The sequence below is a fragment of the Artemia sp. Qi Xiang Cuo genome, chromosome 3, assembly GCF_049724085.1.
Source record: "Artemia sp. Qi Xiang Cuo chromosome 3, ASM4972408v1, whole genome shotgun sequence".
NCBI lineage: Eukaryota > Metazoa > Arthropoda > Branchiopoda > Anostraca > Artemiidae > Artemia > Artemia sp. Qi Xiang Cuo.
In genome coordinates, this window is record NC_142796.1 from 5,292,108 (window position 1) to 5,318,049 (window position 25,942).

The 25,942-nt window shown below is 34.9% G+C and overlaps 1 protein-coding gene across 2 annotated transcripts in view; it reads right to left on the minus strand.

Annotated features, from left to right (window-relative positions):
* Positions 1-25,942, minus strand: part of Cals (calsyntenin 1) — a 292,310-nt gene that overhangs the window by 148,404 nt on the left and 117,964 nt on the right. The window lies entirely within an intron of this gene.

The window sequence follows — 25,942 nt, forward strand, 5'->3', positions numbered from 1 at the left end:
TAATTAAATATTTTAATAAAATATTTATTATTAAACATTTTATTATAACGTATTTAAAAAAATAAGTTTTATTAATAAAAGTTTTATTAATTAAATATTAATTAATTAATAAACAAAATATTAATTATTTTTAATAAGCTTGTTGAAATTATGAAATATTTCCACTGAATTTCCCAATGAACTTCCGAGAACTTTCTTAACAACAGATGAGACCCTCATCGACCACTAAACTCTTCAACTTAAACTACAGTCAAACCAAAGAATTGTACCAGGCGAATCTGCAACTTGAATCCATCCTTACACTCCCCAAGGTTAAAATGTAGCAAAAACACTGGATTGCACCAGGCGAACCAGTCCCAATTATATAGCGATTTCTTTTTATGGGATGCAATAAAGGTCATTTTCACTGATTATCTGGAAAAGGGTAAAAGCGTCCCATCTACAAAAATTTATCACACCCTTTCAGCCATGAAATAAAGGCAAAATAGTATCACGTGGCAAAGAAAAAAAAAGTCAAAAAAGAGAAAAGTTTTATTTCACAAAGACAATGCTTCAGCACATTCTTCAATCCTTCTGACGGGGAAAAATTCCCAAAGTCAAGCTGCTTCTTTATCTAACGTATCCGTATATCGGATTATCGGATAACTCGATGAGTACTACCTTCTTCCTAACCTCATAAAACACCTTGGTGGTGAAATTGATTTTTAAATAGCGATTTTGAGAGGCTCGACGAATTTTAAAATAAAAATGAATTATATAAATTAGAACACCGATACAAAAAATATTTAACCCTTCTGGAGATTATGCTGAGAAGACTTTCAACAGACTTTCTGTTGTGAAAAAAAAATCAAATCATTTAGAAACAATTCATAGACAACGAAAAGGAGGAATGATTTATTTTTCTTTTACGCTAGAACAAACTTCAGTAAATAGATTATATCGATTAACTGACACCAGAAAACAGATTAGTTTGACTGCAAAAAGCCAAAAAGTTTCGAGATTTAGCGAATTAAGTCTAGCAAAGTAAGGCCAGAAAAATAAGGATTGATGGAATAAAAGTGGATGAAAATCGAATGAAAGCTATTATATATGTATATATGTATATATATATATATATATATATATATATATATATATATATATATATATATATATATATATATGTGCGTGTATTTAAAAACCAGTGGCCATATACAAAAAAAAAAAAAAAAAAAAAAACTATAAAGAAAGAACAATAACACTCAACAAATCTTTCCGCGGCATCAGACTATTCTCTATAAAACAAAATAACGCAATAATTAGGTCCCCATAATAAACATATATATATATATATATAGAAAAAAACTCAGGCCTCAAAAGGGTTGATCAAGTCAGTGTATAAGAGATGGAAAATATGCTTACAACCATGCAACCAATCTTGGTATGGGGATACCATTGGAGGGAGGAGGGAGCTTTGTCACCTAAAATCGAACCATATTTCCCACTGAAAGCAAATCCTGAGCAACTGAAAATTGTAGTTTCTAGAATTCATAGTAAATACTAGTCGATGGGTCATCCACTCTCCAGCATCTGGTGTAAATCTTGGAGTGCTAATCGTTCTGCCACGTATAGCAGCACACAGCGCCTCTTAGAGCCAAGCTTGGTACCATTCCACCACTCATCGCGCACTCCACCTTATATAAACAGTTTTTATCTCAATATTAGTATACATCACGTTGGAGCACAGCCCAGTGGTTATAGAACTCATAAATGGTGTTCATTTCCCATCAAAGATGGAATTTGATAATTTTGAAGTCCTGAATCATGTTCTACATAATAGCGTAGACTTAAAAAAGGAACGGAATGTCTCAGACGCATTATTTTTCCTGGCCTCAAAGACAGCTCACAGTGTTGATATAGCTATCTACTTCGTCTGCCCCGCAAAAACTCTCACCCGGTCAACTTTGAACCAATTGCAAATGGTTGGAAGTGGCTCAGAGGAAAACCCCATCATCAAATGGGTGAGCGTCATTCACAGCCGACCCACTTCCCGAAACATCGACTCTAACGAAGCTCCGACCCTCAACTACAACAGACCACACTGGAGAAGACTAACAGCTCTCACGTCTTGCTCCCTCTAAGCTGAGGACGCTGCCCAGCGAGAGGTTTAAGTATAAGTAAGCAAGTCTAAGTCATAGCACAGAAGAGATGATCTGAATAAGTTGGGGGAGGGCTCAGAACACCTTATTCAGCCTAGGATCATAACACGATTTTTAAAGATTACGTGCGGAGGACATTAGGTGTGGCAATGAGGTCCGAATATATACTATTCGACTAAAAGCCTGTTTTTTTTTCAGGAAATTTGTTTAGAATAGAAGGCCGAAGTGGCTGGCTTGTCTATGAGAGAAATGACAGTTTGAAAATTCAACGAAGTAGAAAATTAGAAAGAGCAGCGTATATTTTGATCATATCTCGGAGGATTTTCCTAAGAAGAAGACCAAAAAAAACGCACGATGAAATATATCAAGAAGACAATGAGATCAAGTAAAAAACAAAACAAAAAACAGACAAATATGCCGTTTAATTAAGTTCAAGCACAGGCTAATGCAGTATTTCTTTGCTTCAAAATATAAAATCTTACCAAATATTTGTCGTTATTTCAAAAAATGCAATTAGTGGAACGTAATAATTCTTCCCAACTACGTCGTAGAGCCTTGCATAACTTGACACTTCCTTTACGTTATGTAATTTTGTTCGTAACGTAAATTTTGTCCGTAACGTAGGCAGTCCCAAGTAGACTCCAGCTCTATGCAGAATTTTACGTCACGTAAGTTTAGGTTGCGTTATGGAAAATTCAAAACACAAAAGTTTATGTTGTGATATGGAAAAGCCTGTGCTTGAATTTAATTAAACGGTATATTGAATGTTTTTAGTATTTTATAGCAGCAAAAATGGAATTTTTGAGTGAGCAATTAATACACTTTGACAATGAATTCATTAACTTCTCCTAGAAAGTCTTTCATGATCAGAGCTTGAATCTACATCTCCACTCCAAATTTTTTATTTTTGAGTTTTACATCATAATTGTAATGATCTTAGCGATGATTTTGATAATTTATAAATTATAAGCTAGCCTCGTGTGAAAGGACTTGTTTAAATCTAAAAGGCTATTCTTAACATTACATGACTTAACCACTTAAGGTTGAGAGTAACGCATGTAGTGTGAAAACCGCTTAAAGCTATATTACGTTGCTTAAACCCTAACGCCATTTATTTTACGTGTTTTTTATAGTAAGAACAGTTAGGTTTTGTGTATCACCAAATGATGACCACATAACACTTTACTGATAATCGAGAAGCTACAAAATTTCCTAACATAAAATGAAGCAAAAATGAATATATAGTAGGCCAACTAACATACTCATATGACCTTCCGGAAGAGATAGGTCAGTATGGCCTGAGTTTCCAAGATTAACTTGGCTCTGTTTCTAAGTTCTGTAGGAAGACAGTAATTTCTTTGAAACTCTTTTTTTTTCAAGAGAAAGAAGAAAAAAAAATCAGGAAATAGAAAAATCAATTGAATACCAAAACTTTCACTGATGAAATTCAGTTTTAAATTAAAATTTAGACTGATTAACATCCTCACACGGCCCTTTGCCTTTTGGAGGCAATAGGCCATTATGGCGTGATACTCAACTCAGCTTGGCGATCCCACCCCTAAGCGCCAAAACCCTTCGCCCCTAAAGAGTAACATGCTTTACGGTTCAATTTTCAAATAAATAGTTTCAATTTTAATAACTAAATTTAGATTGACTATTTTACTCATCAAGAAAAAAAGGTAAATATTTGGTACATTTTTTTTATATATATTTGGGGGCCTTTTTTCGTACATATACAAAAATATAATAATAATCATACCAATTATTAGTGTCAGAAAAACTACAACAAATTACTTTGTTCAATTTTTTGGGCTGACAAGTATTTAAACAGTTATAAATATTATAATTTTTTACTAGTTCCATGGATTTTTATCTGGTAACCCATTAACCGTTACCGCGATTTGCTATACTTTTTTTTCTCGAAGAAAAACAAATTCAAAACGACTAATGGTTTCAAACGACTAATGGCAATATCTTGAAATTTTCAGAATTTCAAGAAACTACAATTATGGCTTCGTTTTTTGGATTTTCTATCAACCGATATGAAGATAATGACTAAAAAATACTTTAACTTATTAAAATTTTACATTACACAGAGTTTAAAAAAAACTATATAGGCTATCTGAAAATAATTGCCAGCCCCACAAATTGAGTAGAATATTCCCTTTTCAGCCTTTGATTTTGCACTGATTAGGTCGGTCGGTATGTTGCGTCGATCGGTACATAAATTTACACCAATTTTTACATTGGTGAAACTTTTATAGATTTTTCTATATTATGGTATCCCACCTGGCATTCATCTCACATCAATTATTCGGCCACACGCTTTACAGCCACTCAACCTCGTCCTCTGAACGGCAAATTTCGTTCCCAGCGTGCTACACTTCTGCCACACATGGTAAACGCCACCTAGTGTATATTATTTTTGAATATGGGCAATCTATCGCTCAATATTGTATAAAAACATTTTAAAACATAACACATTACCAAAAACAAAATTTATCATAAACTTTCCCATGTGTTGAGATATGGATGAGACGGTGAGTCATATGACGGGTGAGAGTGAAGAATTGAGTGATTTGCGAAAGGAAGTGTATAGGGATTTTAGGTTTGATGAAAGATGGTTGGCAATTATAATGAGGGATGAGTCTTTTGTGAGAGTGGAAAGATTAGGACGATTTCTCAGACTAGCAATGGAGCCTATAAATTGATTTTGTTATTGGTGTAATGTTTTGTTTACATAATGTTTATTGTTTAGGTAGTGTTGATGCCAGTTCTGTTCGTGTCAGTTATAATTAAATTTTTCATTTTGTATTGCCATGGCCTTGGGACAAAAAAATTATTACTATTATTGATTTATAGACTGTATATGCTCTTTTTTAAATTATGATTCAGTAATGGATATATGATTACTCCTAGCACTTAAAGGTATATCTATAAATTCATGTTAATTTCGTATTTTATTTAATCTAATTCTAAAGTCAAAGTCAGGATTCCTTACCAAATATACATCAAAATAAAATTTGTCATGAAAATTTTACAGGAATAATCGAAGAAAAAAGCAAATTTTTCTTAATCGTCATTCCTATCCTTTCGACTCCCCCTTTCTACACCTCTACATTTCTCCATTCCTATTTTCCATTTCTACATTCTCTCCCTTTTTACCCCTCTGCTCAGTCTGTTAGGCACAGATATTCAAAGTATTGTAGATTTTGGTAATATCCACTTCGAGATATCCTCAAACATATTTTGGAAGAAAACTCACCTCATCCTCCTTTGTTTCTACACCTCTAAATTTCTCCATTCCTATTTTCCATTCCTACATTCTCTCTCTTTTTAAACCTCTGCACTGTCTGTTCGGCAAAGATATCCAAAGTATTGCAGATTTTGGTAATATCCACTTCGAGATGTCCTCAAACATATTTTGGAAGAAAACTCACCTCATCCTCATTTTTTCTACACCTCTACATTTATCAAGTTCTACATTCCCTCTCTTTTTACACCTCTGCACTGTCTGTACGACAAAGATATCCAAAGTATTGTAGATTTTGGTAATATTCACTTCGAGATGTCCTCAAACATATTTTGGAAGAAAACTCACCTCATCCTCATTTTTTCTACACCACTACATTTCTCCATTCCTACATTCTCTCTCATATTATACCTCTGCACTGTCTGTTCGGCAAAGATATCCAAAGTATTGCAGATTTTGGTAATATCCACTTAGAGATGTCCTCAAACACATTTTGGAGGAAAACTCACCTCATCCTTCATTATTTCTAGGTGCAAGCCGAATCAATAAGCATTTTGGATTCCCTCTACAGTATATATTTTTCTCATGAACTTTCTGGTATTAGCAAGTCACGAGAAGATAAACAAAATTACCCAGTTTTCCTTTAATAAAAAAGGTAAAAACGCTTTTGGGCTGAATAAATAAAAGGATATGAATTTAAATCTGTTCCCCGAGTTAAAGAATATAATCAGAGTTTTTTCATCACCGAAAGATCTGCGAGATAACTGGAGTTTGATTTTCGTTAGTTTTTTTTTTTTTGAATACTGGCTGTTATCTAACTAAGAAAATTCGGCGATACTATCTTTTAATTTTTTGGTAAATTTAATAATGTCATCCGGCTTTATTCTGGCGTTAAAAATTTTGAGCACGGAAAAAAGCCAAAAAATTAGTGTTGGCAATTTTTGGTGGCACTTGATGGCAGGTTTTAGTGTTTAAAATTTAACTCAAAATGAAAAATGTTCGTTTCGGGTTCTGCGAAAACGAAACGCTTTCTTAAAACACGTGTTCGCAGAGCGTGTTCGCAAACATGTGTTGGCAGAGCCTATATTTCCAATTTTTACGATAAAGAATTCAAAAAAAAATCTTTATGAATAATTTATCTGACTCAAAGATGTGTTTACATCTTCGATTTATGACAAAAAGTTCTACTCATATACCGTGTTTGAAATCATCAGAAAAAAATATGTTCCTCAATAAAACTTTTAAATTCATTTCTCCCATATATTCCTTAAAGTTTTAAATGCATCTATTTCAAAGTTTTGAGACTCAATATTCATCTGCGAAACGAATTCTTTTCAAATAACTGCCATAAAATTCTTAGTAGTACAAGTATTTTTCTCACATTTCCAAGGAAAAACTATTGTGAATTTATTAAGACTAAGAAAAAGTACGAAGTATGCTTTGGAGAGATATTTTATGAAATAAATAAGGAAATAGATAATGATACGGAGAACATAAAGTGAAAAATAAATGATGAGTGAACTAGATGAACTAGAGAGAAAAAAAACAGAAACATAAAATGCAAATTGAAAATGAAGATTGAAACTGTCATGATGCAGATTGAGATCCACTGAAATGCATAGTTAAATTATGTGACGGCCAGAATAAGTGGAAAGCCAAAAAAAAAAAAAAAGAAAGAAAAAGGGAAAAGTGAGTAAGAACATAAGCAAGTATGAGTAAAATAAAGAACCTAAAAGTTCTAGAACAGATATAAGAAAGAACGGTAAGATTTAAGCTTTTGCGAAATATTTTTGAACTCCACAGGGAAACAAAAATAATATTTTAAGTATTTTATAAAATTGTTAGGAAAAGGATGTTTTATTAGCATCAGGACCCTGGTGCGGTTTTTTCGTGAATGAATTATACTTTATTAACAAACGAACTTTCACAACATCAAAGTGCAGAATATGTCGTTTTCTGCCAGGTATATTATATTAAAAAAACATAACATTGTTGGTACATCATGAACATTATCGGTATATAACGTCGGACAAGACCCATGCGGGCATAACCCACCTTGAGGGTGTTATATTCTTTGTTCATATTGGTGTTTTTGAGTGGCGATATTTCTTGTTTTAATCTTATTGTTCAAAAGTTTAAATTGAATTCTTTTAATTGTATTTGTATGTTGTTCTCTTTTTTTGTGGTCACCGACCTGCAGGTCTTTTGTGTGTCAAATACACTACTATACTATACCGCCACTGAAAATCTGACATGAGAAGTAAATACAGTGTTTGATAGGGAAAAAGATGAGACACAAGAGTAAAACACAGTAACATGAAATTGAAATTGAAAAAAAAATTGAAATTGAAAGAAAAATTGAAATTGAGTCTTGATTGAGAGTTCAGAGGAGACACTTCTCCTGTGATTCATGTAATTTTGCAACCTAACCTGTGAACAAAAATGTGATTAATTCACGTTTTTGATAAGACCTCTTGTGAATTATTTATAATATGGATACCTGCAATTTTACAATCTAACCTCTGAACAAACCGGGAATAATTCATCTCTTTGATAAGACTTGTTAATACTTCGACTTTAGGTAACCCACTAATCTATTTAACTTTGTTAAAATAGTGAATATTTAATTTTTTGGCAACTGATTAGTAAACACTAAACCAGATTATTGGTACTTTTCTCGTTATTGTTGACTATTTTGAATTTATTGAAAAACAATTTAAATTTAGTGTTCGAATTCGTGATTTTGAATAGCTCAAATGTTTGGAAAAAAGGAGCCTCCAAAACAACCTCCTCATAAGGATATGAGTAAGTCACCATTTCAACCATCTTCAAAAGCCCTTGCTAGAACCCCCTAAAGCTGCGAATGTACCAGCGACCTCTCTGAAGAGTATTCATACCCTAAACATGGATACCACCCAAAGTCCATCCCCCTCAACAACTGATACTGAAAAAGATGAAGAAGGCTTTAAGATAGTAAACTCGGCTAAGCGTAGAAGACAGAGAACAAAAAGTCCACCAGATTCAGCAATAATACATCTAACCGATACCACGAACAACTCTTCAAAAAATCCAGCCGATTCCCCGGTAATTATTCAACTAGTTCCCCAATCTGATAATTGCTTGTTTACCAACAGTGATCTACCAAAGTTGCGAGTTTCCCTCTTCAAGACCATTCGGTGCAACTTTAATATGAATATAAACAGATCAGGATCCCTAGATATCCTTTTGAACGATCCCACATCAGTGAAAAAGGTAATGGAGCTAAAAAGTGTTGAAAATGTTGTTGTCAAAGCCCACCTGTGGTCCCCAAGCCCAATAAAAACAAAGATAGTGCTCTACAATATCCCTATATCATTTCTAAACTCGGACCTGATGGAAGCATTGATGAATGGAAAAGGTGAATGCATTCCGGTCTCTAGTGTTCATACCCTTGGTCGCGAAACCACTGAAACCTCAAACTTAAAAACTGTGTTGTTTGAGCTTCAAGGAGAATTTAATATTGACAAAGTGTTCCTCTTTGGCCAACAAAAATCTTTCAAGCCTTACAAAGAAAAGACATTACAGTGTATTAAATGTCTAAAGCTTGGTCACTCAGATAAATACTGTAGAGAGGATTCCAACATTTGTAAGATTTGCCTTGGCAAGGACCATAATGAGTCAAACTGTCAATTTGACCCAATATGTACTAATTGTAAGGGCAAACACCAGTCCCTAGATAAAGGAAGCTGTCCCAAATATAAACAAAGGGCAGGGATACTAAGAATAGCAAAAGAGCAACAACTTCCAATCCCTTTTGTAGCCATGCAAGTCCCAAGGACACAAAGAATCCCCCGTCCCCCAACAGGCCCCAGGCAACCAACAGCCCCTGAACCACCAACAGACCCCAGGCAACCAGCAGGCCCCAGGACACCAAGAGTTCCCAATGCTTCCCCTAGTGTTGAAAGTTTTCAGAATAATCTCATCCGAGACAAAACTAATCCATGGTTCCCCTTGATAGCAAGTGCCCCTCAAAAAAAACTGAAGAACCCCCTTTCGGAAAATCCTACGCAAGGAAAGACATCAAGACCGACAAAGCTACCTGGAATTACTCCCCACAGATTTCACACAGTTTCTCCAAATGCTTTGGAAGATGAATCAAACGTGTACTTTAAATTAGCCAGCTTTACAGTTACCTCTATGCTCATCTCCCAATTAGAGTTACCTAATCAGTTGAAATGCATTATTCTGAAGAATTTGGCAAAAACTCACTTTGGCGAGACCATAGTTTCCGAAGCAGAAATTCAAATTGAGAGTGTTTTAAGCCAACATAGGCTGATTGAGTCACAATCAGAACGCCTGACGACTATTTAATGTGTGACTTTTCGTTTTTAACTAATTTATCCCTTTCCAATAACATGGTTTTTAATTATCACGATATAGATGATAATCAGCATGCCAACCCTATAAGCAGCCCCCCTGGTACCTTAACAAATGCTAGTTGTAAATACCTTGATATTTTCGATTTTGCTACTAATGTGAAGCCAAAACTAGTAAATAATAATTCCCTTAATGTTCTTTGTTTCAACATCAGAAGCATCCGGGATAAGTGGCTCAAGTTTAAAGATTTAATTTCAATTAATGGTGTCTGCCCTTTCGATGTAATAGGATTAACAGAGACATGGCTTTCCGATAATGATGACACTAGTGATTTTTTACTCCCTGGTTACCAAATAATCCATATGCCCAGGAGATTGACTAAGTGTACTGGTGGTATCTCACTTTACATCCGTTCAAATGTAAATTTTACCAGGCTATCAGAGTGCGAATCTATTTTCTTTACACAACTAAATCTCAGATGTATTTATTCAATAATTGTTAACATAGTTATCGGCCAAAATTCCTATATACTCTCCTTATTTTATAAACCTCCTCCATTTCCGACCTCATGTTTTTGTAATCTGTTTGATGATTTTTCTAATTTTATTAACCTACCCCAAAAAAAGTCAATAGTTCTTGGGGACTTTAATTGTAACCTAATTAATGTTGGTAAAAATATTGAATATGACACTTTTTTTGAATTGCTAGCCACGAGTTGTCTTCTATCCACTACTTATGCCCCTGGTAGAGTTGATCCGGTGTGATCATTATCAACATTAAATGATAACGTTTTTGCATATACTTCCCATGGAAATTACCTGTCCTCAAATATAATATTTTATGATCTGTCAGACCATTTTCCTATTTACTTGTCTCTACCTTCGCAACCACTACCTCTACGGTCTAGAATTAATATCCCAACACCTACTCGAAACTACAGTTCTGCAAATATAAACCATTTCATCGATTGCCTAAGAACCACTGACTGGTCCGATGTCTTAGATTGTCACGAGGTAAATTCTGCCACAAATGGTTTTGCGCAAAGGCTAAGGGAGATTATCCATTCAACTTTTCCTATTCGTAAACCTAACCGGAAAAATATCCCTATTTGCCCCTGGATGTCACATAGCCTCATTGTCTCCTCATATCGTAAAAACAAATTATATAAGTTAGCCTGTAAGACCCGTAGTGATATTGACCTATCTAATTATAAACATTATAAAAACTTATACACTAAACTCATCCGTGAAGCGAAGAAAAATTATTATTATACAAAAATTCTCAATTGCAAAGGAAATCTGAAAAAGATATGGTCCACCATTAATGATATACTGTCAAAAAATAGAAAATCAAAGTCTATACCTATTCGCCTTAAAGACACAAATGGTAGATTAATTGACCCTTTACATGCACCTGATGCATTTAATAATTATTTTTTGAATGTTCCTCATACTGACTCCCGCTCCTCCTCACAGGCTGTATTCCCTTGCTTCAATTTTAGATCCATGTTTCTCTGCCCAACTGATAGCAATGAGGTACTTCAAATCATCGGGTCTCTCCCTAATAGTTTTACTCCTGACTGTCTTGAATTAAGTAATAAGCTCCTGAAGACCATATCTCCTTTTGTCTACGAGCCCATCAAGCATATTGCCAACCTTTCTTTAACCCACGGAGTTTTCCCTGATTTACTAAAGTCAGCCATTGTTATTCCAGTTCTTAAAAAGGGCGATCCAACTGAGATAGGTAATTATCGTCCAATCTCAATTCTTCCTTTTATATCTAAAGTGCTTGAGAGAATTATCTTCAGACGTCTGTCTCCCTTTCTGTTTGACAGTCAGCATTCCGTATCCTTGATTTCTCCTCACCAATATGGCTTTAGGCCGAAATTCTCAACTTTTCATGCTCTAATTGACGCCACACAGTTCATACACTCACAACTCGACCTTAAAAAAACTGTATTGGGCTTATTTTTGGATTTTTCTAAGGCCTTTGACATGGTCGATCATAGTATTTTAATAAGTAAATTAAATAGCTACGGTATTCGTGGTGTTCCCCTCTCTTGGTTTGATTCTTATCTATCTGGAAGGGTACAGAGTGTGAGCCTGGGTGGAGTATCCTTTCAGCCCTTACCTGTTCGGAGGGGTGTCCCGCAAGGCTCCGTTCTGGCCCTATTTTATTTCTCCTGTATATCAATGATCTTGTTATAGACCTGGGCCCTTCAGTGTATCCTGTATTATTTGCTGATGACAGCAACTTCTTCATCACTGGCACCAATCTACCATTGGCAGTAACTTCTGCCCAAGTCCTTCTGAACAGAGTCCAGGCGTGGTGCCTTACGAATAACATGACCATTAATAGCAAAAAAAGTCAAATAGTGTTATTCAGAACCCCCTACAACAAAGACGTTATTCAACCTGCTCTTGGTCTCAGGTAATCCTCCGACATCATCCCACAAGTGGAGGTTGCCAAGTTTCTTGGTGTATTTATTGACTCATGCTTGTCATTCTCTAATCATATTTCTTACATAACAGCAATAATTTTGAGACAAGTAGCTATGATTAACCGTGTGAATTATTTTCTTCCTCCTGACATCCTAGTTACCCTCTATTATTCCTTTATTTTTCCTTACCTTTCTTATTGCGGATCAGTTTGGGTAAATACAAAACGGTCCTTCATTAAAAAACTCAAATTTGCCCAAAACCGCGCCATTAAAGCAGTTTTTCGGCTTCCCCGTCTATATCCAACTCGTGATTTGTATTCAGATTTTGGCATAGCTCCACTTGATCAAATCATACAAAAACTAAATTTATCGCTTGCTTACTCTGCTTTCCACAATAATCTTCCACCTCAACTCCTAACCTATTATAATATTAATAATTTGGAAGCCCATTGTCTCTGTTCATCCAATAGAGCCTTTAAAATTCCTAAATGCGTTTCTAGTGCGGCCCAGCAATCTCCCATTTACAAATCTATTATTTAATGGAAGAAATTACCCTCCAGTGTTGAACTAGCCACAAGTTTCTGCAAGTTGTATAAAAATATAACAAAACTTGATGGTATAATTTAATATTTCAATTTTTAACAAATTTGCTCTAATTAGCCATGTTTTATTCTTCGATTTTTTTTTTCTCTTTAAGTGTTACTTTAATTTTTTTCTCTGTTGTTCCTTAACAAGTTATCTTCTAGGATCTTTATTGTTATTAATGTTTGTGTTATGTTTTTATTCGAATAAATTGAATTGAATTGAATTGAAGGAAAAATTGAAATTGAAAAAAAAAATGAAATTGAAAGAAAAATTGAAATTGAAAGAAAAATTGAAAAACTATTAAGTAAGTATGAATTCTGGTTTTGTTTGTTTTAGAGGAAATTTGATTTGATTTAAATTAAGTTATAATTTTTTGTTGGTTTGTGAGTGTGACCCCAGAGCCTTAGATATGGCATGTAGTTGCTGTTCCTGTAGTATTATTATTTTTATTTTTTGTCTTATTTATTTATTCTTTTCTCTCTTTTTTTCTTTCTTTCTTGTTATAGTGAATTTAAAAGATGTTATATGCGTTTTTTTTGCCTAATTCATTCCACGTCAACCGTTTGATTTTAAGTGAATCATATTGATTTTTCTATGTAAATTTTTGTTAATGTTAAATAAATACATTGCTGTCAAACCTGACCCACCGTGACATTCTCCCCGCAGATGCTCCACCAGACAGAAAAAACCAGAAAAAACTCAAACTGACACCTATAAGTGTACGAAAATACCGATATACTAATTCATTTGTACCATTTTTTTACGTCTATGTTTAACATGTAATGTTCATGTTTACCTATGTCTGTGTTTTTCTATGTTTAACATTTAATGTTGTGCCATTTTTTTATGTCCATGTTTAACATGTAATGTTTTTGAAACTGTAAATTAGCCAAGAGCTAGGAAAATTGTGTAATAAACGATTCTCTCTCTCTCTCTCTCTCTCTCTCTCTCTCTCTCTCTCTCTCTCTCTCTCTCTCTCTCTCTCTCTCTCTCTCTCTCTCTCTCTCTCTCTCTCTCTCTCTTCTAACTTTTCCAATCTTCAAAGCATGTCCTACCTGATGAGATATCTTTTCTTGCCACCATGATATAGGTGGCAAGATAGTGAAATACACGACAAAACTGTGAGATGAATCGAGAGAGTGGAACGAAATGCGATATTGGAATAAATAGTAGGTAAATAGTACAGATAAAACCACACTGTCTTAGAATCAGACATATCAAGGGAAGCAGAAAAGATATTTGAATAGATATTGAAATAGTAAGCAAGATTAAGAGAATTGAATTTGGCTTCAACAAAGAACATGCTAGAGAAAATAATAACTAAAAAAAAGAGAAAAACATGAATGAAAATGTAAAAAAGTAAGCAAGAAAGAAACGTAAAATAAAAGGTCTAAAAAGGTTAAGAAGAAACTCTAAAAGGTACGCACTGGTGAGATATTTCGTGAAACCAGTAGGAAAACAGAAAATGATACTGAATATACAAAGTGAGAAATAAATGAAGAGTGAAATAAAGAACGAGATGAAATATAAGGGCAAAACCGGCAGTGACATAAAACAGAGACAAAAACCCGTAAAGTATCATCATAAAAAGAGTGAGATATTGATATACATTACGAACCTGTAAGATGGTCGGAGTAAGTGGAATAAATAAAAAAAAACAAGGAAAATCAGAAAGAAAAATTCAAAAGTAAGCAAGATTGTAATAGTAAAAGTAAATAAAAGCTATAAAAAAAAGTAAAAGATAAAGAGTAAAATATATGCTTTTGTGAGATGTTTTACGAAACCAATAGGAAAACAGAAAATGATAACGAAAATATAAGTGAAAAATAGATTAAGAGTGAAATAATGAATGAGATGAGATACAAAGACTAAATAGATAGTGACATGGAACAGAAAAAAATTCCAATGTTGAAACTGTCATTATCTAAGCCTGAAGTATAAGCCTGAAAACAGAACTGCATAAGAAAAAAGATTTCATGGCATGAATGAAATTGAATAACCTGTACATGGCATATTTGGATGGATTCTTAGATATGGTGATCACAAATTTTCCGCTACTGGAGATTAAAACTAAATTTTCTGCAATCAACAACTCCAGCTGAAACACACTACAAAATTCTGAAATTGTACAGTGTAAAGCCTGTTTTAGAGACTCTTATAACGGATATTATCCGCCAACTTTGATGGCAATATCTAGCCCCACATACAACAGTAATCAATTTTTGTTACAATCAATTTTGTAGGCTTCTCAGTGGAAAAGGCCTCTGATCGGTTGAAAGTGATTGCATGACATCTTTTTCAACGATTTGAAAGTCTTCTCCACATACAAACCCACAAAAGCTAATCGTAAAAAAAAACAAAAAAAAACACTCTTTTGATCACCAGGTAGGACATGCTTTGAAGATGGGAAAAGTTAGAAGAGAGAGAGAGAGAGAGAGAGAGAGAGAGAGAGAGAGAGAGAGGGGGGGGAGAGAGAGAGAGAGAGAGAGAGAGAGAACGGTTTATTATACAACTTTCATAGCTCTTGGCTAATTTACAGTTGCAAAAACATTACATGTTAAACATTGACATAAAAAAATGGCACAACATTACATGTTAAACATAGATGTAAAAAAAATGGTACAGATAAATTAATATATCGGCATTTTCGTACCCATACACAGAACATGCATACTCCAAGACTGGCCGCACATAGCAAAGGTAGGCGCGGGCAAACTTTTGACATCGCAAACGAAACGATGCATTTTTGGATAGTGTTTGAAGGGAGGTTTTACCCTTCCTAACTACACTGTCAATATGTGCGGCAAAAGAACAGTCTTTCGAAAAAATAACTCCCAGTATTTTCACTTCAGAGACAATAGGAAGTGGGACTTCATGGAGGGGGGTAAAGTCTCTGTTTAGGGGGGTTCAGCCGCCCCTTGACAAAAAGGAGGATTAAAATCTAAAATAATCCTTATCTATGCCCCATTGCTTACAGTGATAATGCTAACACAAAATGTATGGTAGTAGTACCTTATCTAAAGACTTCCCTCTTGCTTCTAATTATTGACTTAGAAAAAAATTAATTGTTTAATTAGTTGAAAAGGTACTGTAAAACCATAAAGAATGGATAGTCCTTGGAGACTTTATTGTGTACAGAAATTTCACCCAAGATTTTCCTTGAACCCTTCTTTAATAGAGAGTAAAATTAAGTAAGTTAAACAAAGCACATCGTTTCACGTGGAGAACTAAGCACATTTTCTCCACTTTAAAATTTATTCCTTTGATCTAAGTTCAGAAAAGGGGAGAAGCGTAAATTTCAGGATTGATTTTTTTTATTCTGCAACTTGGCTATTATAACTCTTTTTGCAAGAAATAGAATATAAAGCTTTTTACTGAACTTTTACAATCTGAAGTACAATATAAAATCCGAATGAATGTCTATAACCTTATTGAAAAATTGAGAAACTTATTTTATGCAGAATAAACTGCCAGTTCTTTGGGGAAATCCACTATGTGATTCTGATTTCAAAGTTAACCAGTGAAGGGTGAGTAAAAGTTCTTCGCAAGCTACAATATCATATAGCCAGATGGCGAGTCGGCGATTGAAGTTAGTTAGCAATATGGTGCGTTTTTCAATGGCGTATCCAGGATTTCGTTCGAGAGGGGGTGGTACAATTTTTTCAAACGGATCAAAAGTTTGTTTCTATACATTTTTGTTACGTTTTAATGAATCGGAAAAAAAAATCTTAGGTGACGGGGGTCAAATCCATGAGCCCCCCCCCTGGAAACGGCCTTATGTATTTGGATGTAACGCCTTAGCGTTCCATTATTGAATGTATTATTATTATTTTATTTGTTTCTGTATTTTTCACCAGCCACTTAGTATGTGAGGGGTGATCGTAGAAACTTGATTCGATTTAAATTGAGTTCTAGTGCCCTTTTAAGGGTCAAAAACGATTGAAGCGCAAAACTTGTGTCTTTTTTCTATTCATTCTTCCGTAATCCCCCTTAATATCAGACCAAATTTGAGAAAGAATCTTCAGTTTTTCCACGAAACTTAAGCTGCTCGTTTTAAGTTAAAAAAGGCTTGTTCATTTCAATGTCCGTTCGTTTTGGGCTTTTTTCTATCGATTAAAAGTAGTTGGTCAAAAACAATCCAAAAAAGATGTTCCTCAGAGAAAAGTAAAGGGCTTCTTTTATCCAATGATGACAAGAAATAAAGTCAAATCATAACTTAAACTTAAAACGAATAGAAATCACAACCAACGAATAATCAAGTAAAACATCAAACGAACAGAAATTACCACAAACAGGAAAAGGGCTAACGCCCCAGGGGGACGGTTTTGCAACAACACTACAGGAATAGACCTAATTTCTGAAATATGTTTTGTTTTCAGTAAAGAACAAATGACGCTTTGACATTTAGAAGGCAGTAGTTTCTGTTAGTTTAAAGTTTGACTTGTTCATTAACTGTAATTTCAGTTCATTTTATGTTTCATTTATTAGTTTATAATGATTTCTATTTGTTTAACCATTGAGGTATAACCTGATTTTATTTCTAGTCATCTTTGGGTGAACATATTTCTTTATTTTGAAAAACTCTTTTTTTGGAAAAAAAAATAAAATTATTTTCTGTTGTTTTTAATTTACATAGTTTTTTTTCCTGCTTAATAAAAGGAATGGTTGTAATTTTTTTTTTCCTGCATACGAATTGAGACATAGAAACTATGATGGGTGGCTAGAAGAAATATAATTCAAACAAATGGATTAAATATGTGTATTATTTTTTACCTTCTGTAGGGCTTAAGTCATACTGATCCCCATCATGTTACAGCCTTGAATATACACGAATACTGATCGATGATTTCATTATTAGCAGTTTATTAAACATTTTGTTTTAACTGTTTAGATAAAAATACTTCTTGCTCATTTATCAAAAGGAGTTCTGTTGTATAAAATAGAACGTCAAGAATCGAGAATAGAACGTCAAGAATAAAGGAGAATAGAACGTCAAGAATAAAAATAGAACGTCAAGAATCGAAGGAAACAGATTCGATTCCGATTGAGGTACCTTGGTTCTGAAATTTTAATTGAGGTGTCTTCATGGTCGGTAATTTTTAACAGATCAACATAAAAGAAATCCGCACTAAGAATCAATACTGCCACACTTTCATCAAATGTATTATGAGTAGTTAGCAAGGTACTATTTTGCGCACTTTATGTTCCATCCTGTTTTATTTGCGGCCTACAGGTCATCACACTCTTTGCCAGGGGAATGACGCAATTTCAAAGTTCAAAGTTATTTTGCGTACGCCCCCGTACAAACAGGTTCTTCTAGTAGTCCTATTCTACAGGAGCATTACACTCTTTGCCAGGGGAATGACGCAATTTCAAAGACTAGAACCTTATACTTTGCCATACGCCCCCGTACCAAACAGGTTTTTCTGGTAGCATTACACTCTTTGTCAACGGGTAATTAAAGAATGAGATGCTTGCATCAACAATACAAAGAATAAGCTCAGATACTTAATAGATTTGACGTTTACAAGAGACATTGCTAGAAAGTATTCAATAGCTTATTTGAAAAGTAACGATAGAATGACATTGTGACTTGACCTAGCTTTACCTCGCCGATGTGATCTGTATAATACATAAGTAACGTTTGAAAAATATTGTCAATTTAAAAAGAAATGGCTGAAAAGTGTTTTGAGGGGGATGGGTTGCATAGAGGGGTGACTTGCACGAGGGTTCAGTTAAAGGGGATACAGTTGCACGGGGGTTTTGGTTATACACGGGTTCAGTTACAAGGGGATTCAGTTGCACGGGGGTACCCCTTTTTTCGAAAATCGGGCTCCCTGTTTTCAAAATCCCTTTTTCTTCTGAGGCTTGGAGCATTTGTGTCAACAATACAAAGAATAAGCTCAGATACTTAATAGATTTGACGTTTACAAGAGACATTGCTAGAAAGTATTCAATAGCTTAATTGAAAAGTAACGATAGAATGACATTGTGACTTGACCTAGCTTTACCTTGCCGATGTGATCTGTATAATACATAAGTAACGTTTTAAAAATATTGTCAATTTAAAAAGAAACGGCTGAACAGTGTTTTGAAGGGGATGGGTTGCATAGAGGGGGGACTTGCACGAGGGTTCAGTTAAAGGGGATACAGTTGCACGGGGGGTTTTGGTTATACACGGGTTCAGTTACAAGGGGATTCAGTTGCACGGGGGTACCCCTTTTTTCGAAAATCGGGCTCCCTGTTTTCAAAATCCCTTTTTCTTCTGAGGCTTGGAGCATTTGTGTCAACAATACAAAGAATAAGCTCAGATACTTAATAGATTTGACGTTTACAAGAGACATTGCTAGAGAGTATTCAATAGCTTAATTGAAAAGTAACGATAGAATGACACTGTGACTTGATCTAGCTTTACCTCGCCGATGTTATCTGTATAATACATAAGTAACGTTTGAAAAATATTGTCAATTTAAAAAGAAATGGCTGAAAAGTGTTTTGAGGGGGATGGGTTGCATAGAGGGGTGACTTGCACGAGGGTTCAGTTAAAGGGGATACAGTTGCACGGGGGTTTCGGTTATACACGGGTTCAGTTACAAGGGGATTCAGTTGCACGGGGGTATCCCTTTTTTCGAAAATCGGGCTCCCTGTTTTCAAAATCCCTTTTTCTTCTGAGGCTTGGAGCATTTGTGTCAACAATACAAAGAATAAGCTCAGATACTTAATAGATTTGACGTTTACAAGAGACATTGCTAGAGAGTATATGAAAAATTCTCAGTCTAAGTAGCAAATTCCTTCTTGAATTCACCTGTTGGATAAACAAAAAAATAACAAAAGACATTTCGTTCAAGAAATTATGACAAAATTCTTAGTAAGTAACAAACTTTATTGTTTTCACGAATTAGATATACGATGTAGAAATTAAATTCATGAAATTATGAAAAAATTCTCAGTAAGTAACCATTTCTTTCTTGAAGTCAACTCTGGATACACAATACGGAAATTTCATTCAAGAAATTATGAAAATATTTGTATGTAAGTAACAAACTCTTTATTAGTTTCACCTCTTGGATATACAGTACAGATACTTCATTCAATAAATTATGAAAAAATCGAAAATTAAGTAGCTTTTTTTTCTTATATTTATAACAAAAAATTTTAACTTAGCTACGCGATATAGAAATTTAATTAAAGAAATTCTTAAAAAATTATAAGTAATAAACAATTTATTTATTGAATTAAACTCTTGGATACACACAATAATGAAATTTCATTCAAGAAATTACAAAAAATATTTGTAAGTAAGTAACAAGCTCTTTATTGATTTCACCTCTTGAATATACAGTACAGATACTTCATTCAAGAAACGTAATTAAACACGTTTTGAAACTACATGCTATTTGTATGCCTTTCCTTTGCACCTTTCCAAACGAGCGGGGATTCCCCACTGGTTCCTACACATTGCAAAAAAGTGAGCAGTACGAAAACTCCACGTTTTCAACCAGACTGGTTTTTTAGGGACCAATCAGGAGAGATATGCAAAGTCGACAGAAAGTTGGCGGTTTGTTCTGGTTTGGTTTGCTATTGCGAGAGGACTCAAGCGATTTCTTTCTTACAGGGTTTCAGTTATACAGGGGTTCAGTTACATGGGGATTGGTGGTTGTTATAATACACAAGTTCTATTTGAACAGTGTTGTGAGATCCCCTACCACACCCCCAAAGGACTCCGACCCCCCCCATCCTGTGTATTAGCGAAGTTACTCTGTGATCGTGATAATACACAAGCTTTAGTTTACGAGATTTGGGGACTTGAGTTGCACGAGAGTTCAGCACACAACGAAACACCCACAGAGAGGACACATGCACAGAGACGACACACACACACAGAGTCCACTCAAACAGAGAGAGGACAAACACACAGAGACGACAGACACAAAGAGACGAATCACTTGCCTTTCCTTGGCACCTTTCCAAACGAGCGGGGATTCCCCACCGATTCCTACACATTGCAAAAAAGTAACCAGAAAATTTTGACAAAACAACATTTTACCTTAATTTTCAGTTAGCCTATCAGTTTTTTGGTTTTTTAGGGACCAATCAGGAGAGATATGCAAAGTCGACATAGCTTTATTTCATTTTTTAAGGTTCATTTAGACGAGGTTAGCGCGTAACCTCGTCTAAATGAACCTTAAAAAATGAAATAAAGCTATGTCGACTTTGCATATCTCTCTGATTGGTCCCTAAAAAACCAAAGAACTGATAGACTAACTGAAAATTAAGGTAAAATGTTGTTTTGTCAAAATTTTCTGGTCACTTTTTTGCAATGTGTAGAATCAGTGGGGAATCCCTGCTCGTTTGGAAAGGTGCCAAGAAAGGCAAGTGATTCGTCTCTTTGTGTCTGTCGTCTCGTGTGTTTGTCCTCTCTCTGTTTGAGTGGACTCCTTGTGTTGTGTGTGTCGTCTCTGTGCATGTGTCCTCTCTGTGGGTGTTTCGTTGTGTGCTGAACTCTCGTGCAACTCAAGTCCCCAAATCTCGTGGACAAAGCTTGTGATGATAACGATCACAGAGTAACTTCGATAATACACAGGATGGGGAGTCAGGTCCTTGGGGGTGGGGGGATCTCACAACACTGTTCAAATAGCACTTGTGCTGATTATAACAACCACCAACCCCATGTAACTGAACCCTGTATAACTGAAACCCTGTAGAAAGAAGTCGCTTGAGTCCTCTCGCAATAGCACACCAAACCAGAACAAACCGCCAACTTTCTGTCGACTTTGCATATCTCTCCTGATTGGTCCCTAAAAAACCAGTCTGGTTGAAAACGTGGAGTTATCGTACTGCTCACTTTTTTGCAATGTGTAGGAACCAGTGGGGAATCCCCGTTCGTTTGGAAAGGTGCCAAGGAAAGGCATACAAATAGCATGCAGTTTCAAAACATGTTTAATCACGTTTCTTGAATAAAGTATCTGTACTGTATATTCAAGAGGTGAAATCAATAAATAGCTTGTTACTTACTTACAAATATTTTTTATAATTTCTTGAATGAAATTTCCTTATTGTGTGTATCCATGAGTTGACTTCAAGAAAGAAATTGTTACTTACTGAGAATTTTTTCAGAATTTCTTGAATTAAATTTCTATATCGCGTAGCTAAGTGAAAATTGTTTGTGATAAAGAGAAAAAAAGCTACTTACTTTGCGATTTTTTCATAATTTCTTTACTGAAGTATCTTTACTGCATATCAAAGAGGTTAAACTAATACAGTGTTTTTTACTTACATACAAATATTTTCATAATTTCTTGAATGAAATTTCCCTATTTTGTATTCAAGTGTTGACTTCAAGAAAGAAATGGTTACTTTCTTAGAAATTTTTAATAATTTAATTAATTTAATTAATAAGTCGTTTATATAACTAATTAAAAAAATCAAGTTTGGTACTTTCCTAGAAGTCTTTAATAATTTCGTTAACGAAATGTCTTTTTTTGTTTTTTTTTTTTTTATAACTATGTGTAAATACATTATTCCTTTTAAACTTAGAAATGGACATTTTCATAAACTCTCTAGCAATGTCTCTTGTAAACGTCAAATCTATTAAGTATCTGAGCTTATTCTTTGTATTGTTGACACAAATGCTCCAAGCCTCAGAAGAAAAAGGGATTTTGAAAACAGGGGCCCGATTTTCGAAAAAAAGGATACCCCCGTGCAACTGAATCCCCTTGTAACTGAACCCGTGTATAACCGAAACCCCCCGTGCAACTGTATCCCCTTTAACTGAACCCTCGTGCAAGTCACCCCTCTATGCAACCCCTCTCCCTCAGAACACTTTTCAGCCATTTCTTTTTAAATTGACAATATTTTTCAAACGTTACTTATGTATTATACAGATCACATCGGCGAGGTAAAGCTAGGTCAAGTCACAATGTCATTCTATCGTTACTTTTCAATTAAGTTATTGAATACTCTCTAGCAATGTCTCTTGTAAACGTCAAATCTATTAAGTATCTGAGCTTATTCTTTGTATTGTTGACACAAATGCTCCAAGCCTCAGAAGAAAAAGGGATTTTGAAAACAGGGAGCCCGATTTTCGAAAAAAGGGGTACCCCCGTGCAACTGAATCCCCTTGTAACTGAACCCGTGTATAACCAAAACCCCCAGTGCAACTGTATCCCCTTTAACTGAACCCTCGTGCAAGTCACCCCTCTATGCAACCCATCCCCCTAAAAACACTTTTCAGCTATTTCTTTTTAAATTGACAATATTTTTCAAACGTTACTTATGTATTATACAGATCACATCGGCGAGGTAAAGCTAGGTTAAGTCACAATGTCATTCTATCGTTATTTTTCAATTAAGCTATTGAATACTTTCTAGCAATGTCTCTTGTAAACGTCAAATCTATTAAGTATCTGAGCTTATTCTTTGTATTGTTGACACAAATGCTCCAAGCCTCAGAAGAAAAAGGGATTTTGAAAACAGGGAGCCCGATTTTCGGAAAAAAGGGATACCCCCCGTGCAACTGAATCCCCTTGTAACTGAACCCGTGTATAACCAAAACCCCCCGTGCACCTGTATCCCCTTTAACTGAACCCTCGTGCAAGTCATCCCTCTCTGCAACCCATCCCCCGGAAAACACGTGTCAGCCCGTTCTTTTTAAATTGACAATATTTTTCAAACGTTACTTATGTATTATACAGATCACATCGGCGAGGTAAAGCTAGGTCAAGTCACAATGTCATTCTATCGTTACTTTTCAATTAAGCTATTGAATACTTTCTAGCAATGTCTCTTGTAAACGTCAAATCTATTAAGTATCTGAGCTTATTCTTTGTACTGTTGATGCAAGCATCTCATTCTTTAATTACCCGTAATTACGCAAATCCTCTTGACAAAGAGTGTAATGACCTGTTTACCTACGAGAAGAGCCTGTTTGGTACGGGGGCGCAAGCAAAGTATAAGGTTCTAGTCTTTGAAATTGCGTCATTCCCCTGGCAAAGAGTGTAATGCTCCTGTAGAATAGGACTACTAGAAGAACCTGTTTGTACGGGGGCGTACGCAAAATAACTTTGAACTTTGAAATTGCGTCATTCCCCTGGCAAAGAGTGTGATGACCTGTAGGCCGCAAATAAAACAGGATGGAACATAAAGTGGGCAAAATAGTACCTTGCTAACTACTATTATGTCCTTGATGAGCTCCCTTATAAAGGGATTATTCTCTGAAAGTTTCAACTTAATTCCCTTCGCCATTCGTGAGAAATCGCGGATGTACCCTTTTGAAAGACGCTGGATACATATAGCGTCTTTTGATTTAATTCAACTTCTCACTCAACATTCCTTGAAAGTTTCAACTTAATACCCTTAGCCATTCTTGAGATATTGAAAATACGTCCTTTTGACATACTGGATGCCAATTGTGTCTGTCATTTGAGTTGGTTCGGCATAGCCCTCAACATTCCCCGAAACTTTCAACTTGATAACTTTAGCCGTTCCCGATATATTGCAGATACGTCCTTTTGAAGTATTTATCCACGTCGCGTCTTTTGACTTAGTTCAACACCCATCTAAAGATTCCCTGAAAGTTTCAGCTTAATACAGTTAGCAGTTCCTGAGATACTGCAGTGCAGATACGTCCTTTAGACAACCTGCACGAACATATTGTCTTTTTGATTTAGATGAACATTCCTCTTTAATAGGCCTTGAAAATTTTAAGTTGATTTCCATAGCACAATCCTGAGATATTGCAGATACGCGCTTTTGAGAACCAGAATGCAGATAGTGTTTTTGACTTAGTTTAGCATCCTCCTTAACATCCCTTTAAATTTTCAACTCAATATTATACCCTAAGCCATTATTGGGAAATTGCAGATAAAATCTTGTGACAACCTGGATGCAGATTAAGTCTTTTGATTTAGTTCAACATCCCCTCAATATGCCAAGAAAGATTCAACTAATTACCCGTAGCCATTCCTAATATATTGCGGATACGCTCTTTTAACATCTTGGATTAACATAACGTATTTTGATTTAGTTCAACATACCCCTCAGAACTCCCTGGAAGTTTCACTTTAATATCATTAGACTTCTTTGAGACCCACGATTAAACATGGTCCCCTTTTTACTATGGAAATTATGTTATTATGGAAATTTTGTGATGAAGGCGATGGAGCTGAGGTGCATACGTTACAATTAGAAGTAAACTCTGTTTGGTTTCGAGTTTTTTTTGGCTAGATGGATGTAATCACTACTTTTGTATATAGGCCTAGCCTTCGGTTCTTCCAATACAAATTACTTTATGTTACGAACTACTTACGAACTTTTCATATTTCAAATATATTCAAAACTGTCAAAATTTGGAATATTTCAAAGACAAGTAAGCTATGGTGTAAGCATGGGACGATGTGGCCTAAAGTAGACATAACTATGGGGAAATGTATTTGTCACATTCAGGTGAGCTTTAATTCATAAAAGAAGCAAAATAAGAAATAAAATAAAGGAGCAGTGTAAACACTACAATTCATATAATCTTGTAGATTAGAATTTCTTCTAGCTCAACAAAACACTTCTCTCCTGGAGGAGAAGCAATTTCTTCTCTCTCAACTCCAAGCTCGTATTTTCCTTTCTTAATCACCTCTTGTGACTATAAAGAGGGAAGACACTGCTACACAGGTAATTAGTGAACCCACTTTATTGGATTTTATAATCCAAACTCAACCTCGTTTAAGTTACAGAGTTGAACAATTACAGTCTCGCTTCTTTAAATTCCTTTTGAATTCATTTCTGTTTTTCCCTTCTTCAATCTTTACTTTATGAACTTGTAAGAGATGGAATAATAGCTTAAAACAATACATCAAATATGAGTAAAAATGTGAAAATTCATCAAATTAGAAGTTTATAAAAAAATAAAATAAAAAAAAGAATGTCCGACACCTGGTTAATATCGACATTAACCGGTGAATGTTCGAAATTCCTTTCTCTCTGCTTGGATTCAATTAACTTTGCGAGTCAGCTTTTTCAGTCTTTTGCAAGCTATGATGGTAAAAGTTGGTTCTAAATATCAGAAAAAAAACCTAACTAAGAAAAAAACCTAACTCAGAAAAAAACCTAAAAACCTAACTTAAGCAAACCAAACCTAACCTAACCTGTCATCATCAAACCATGCATTAAATTGAAAAA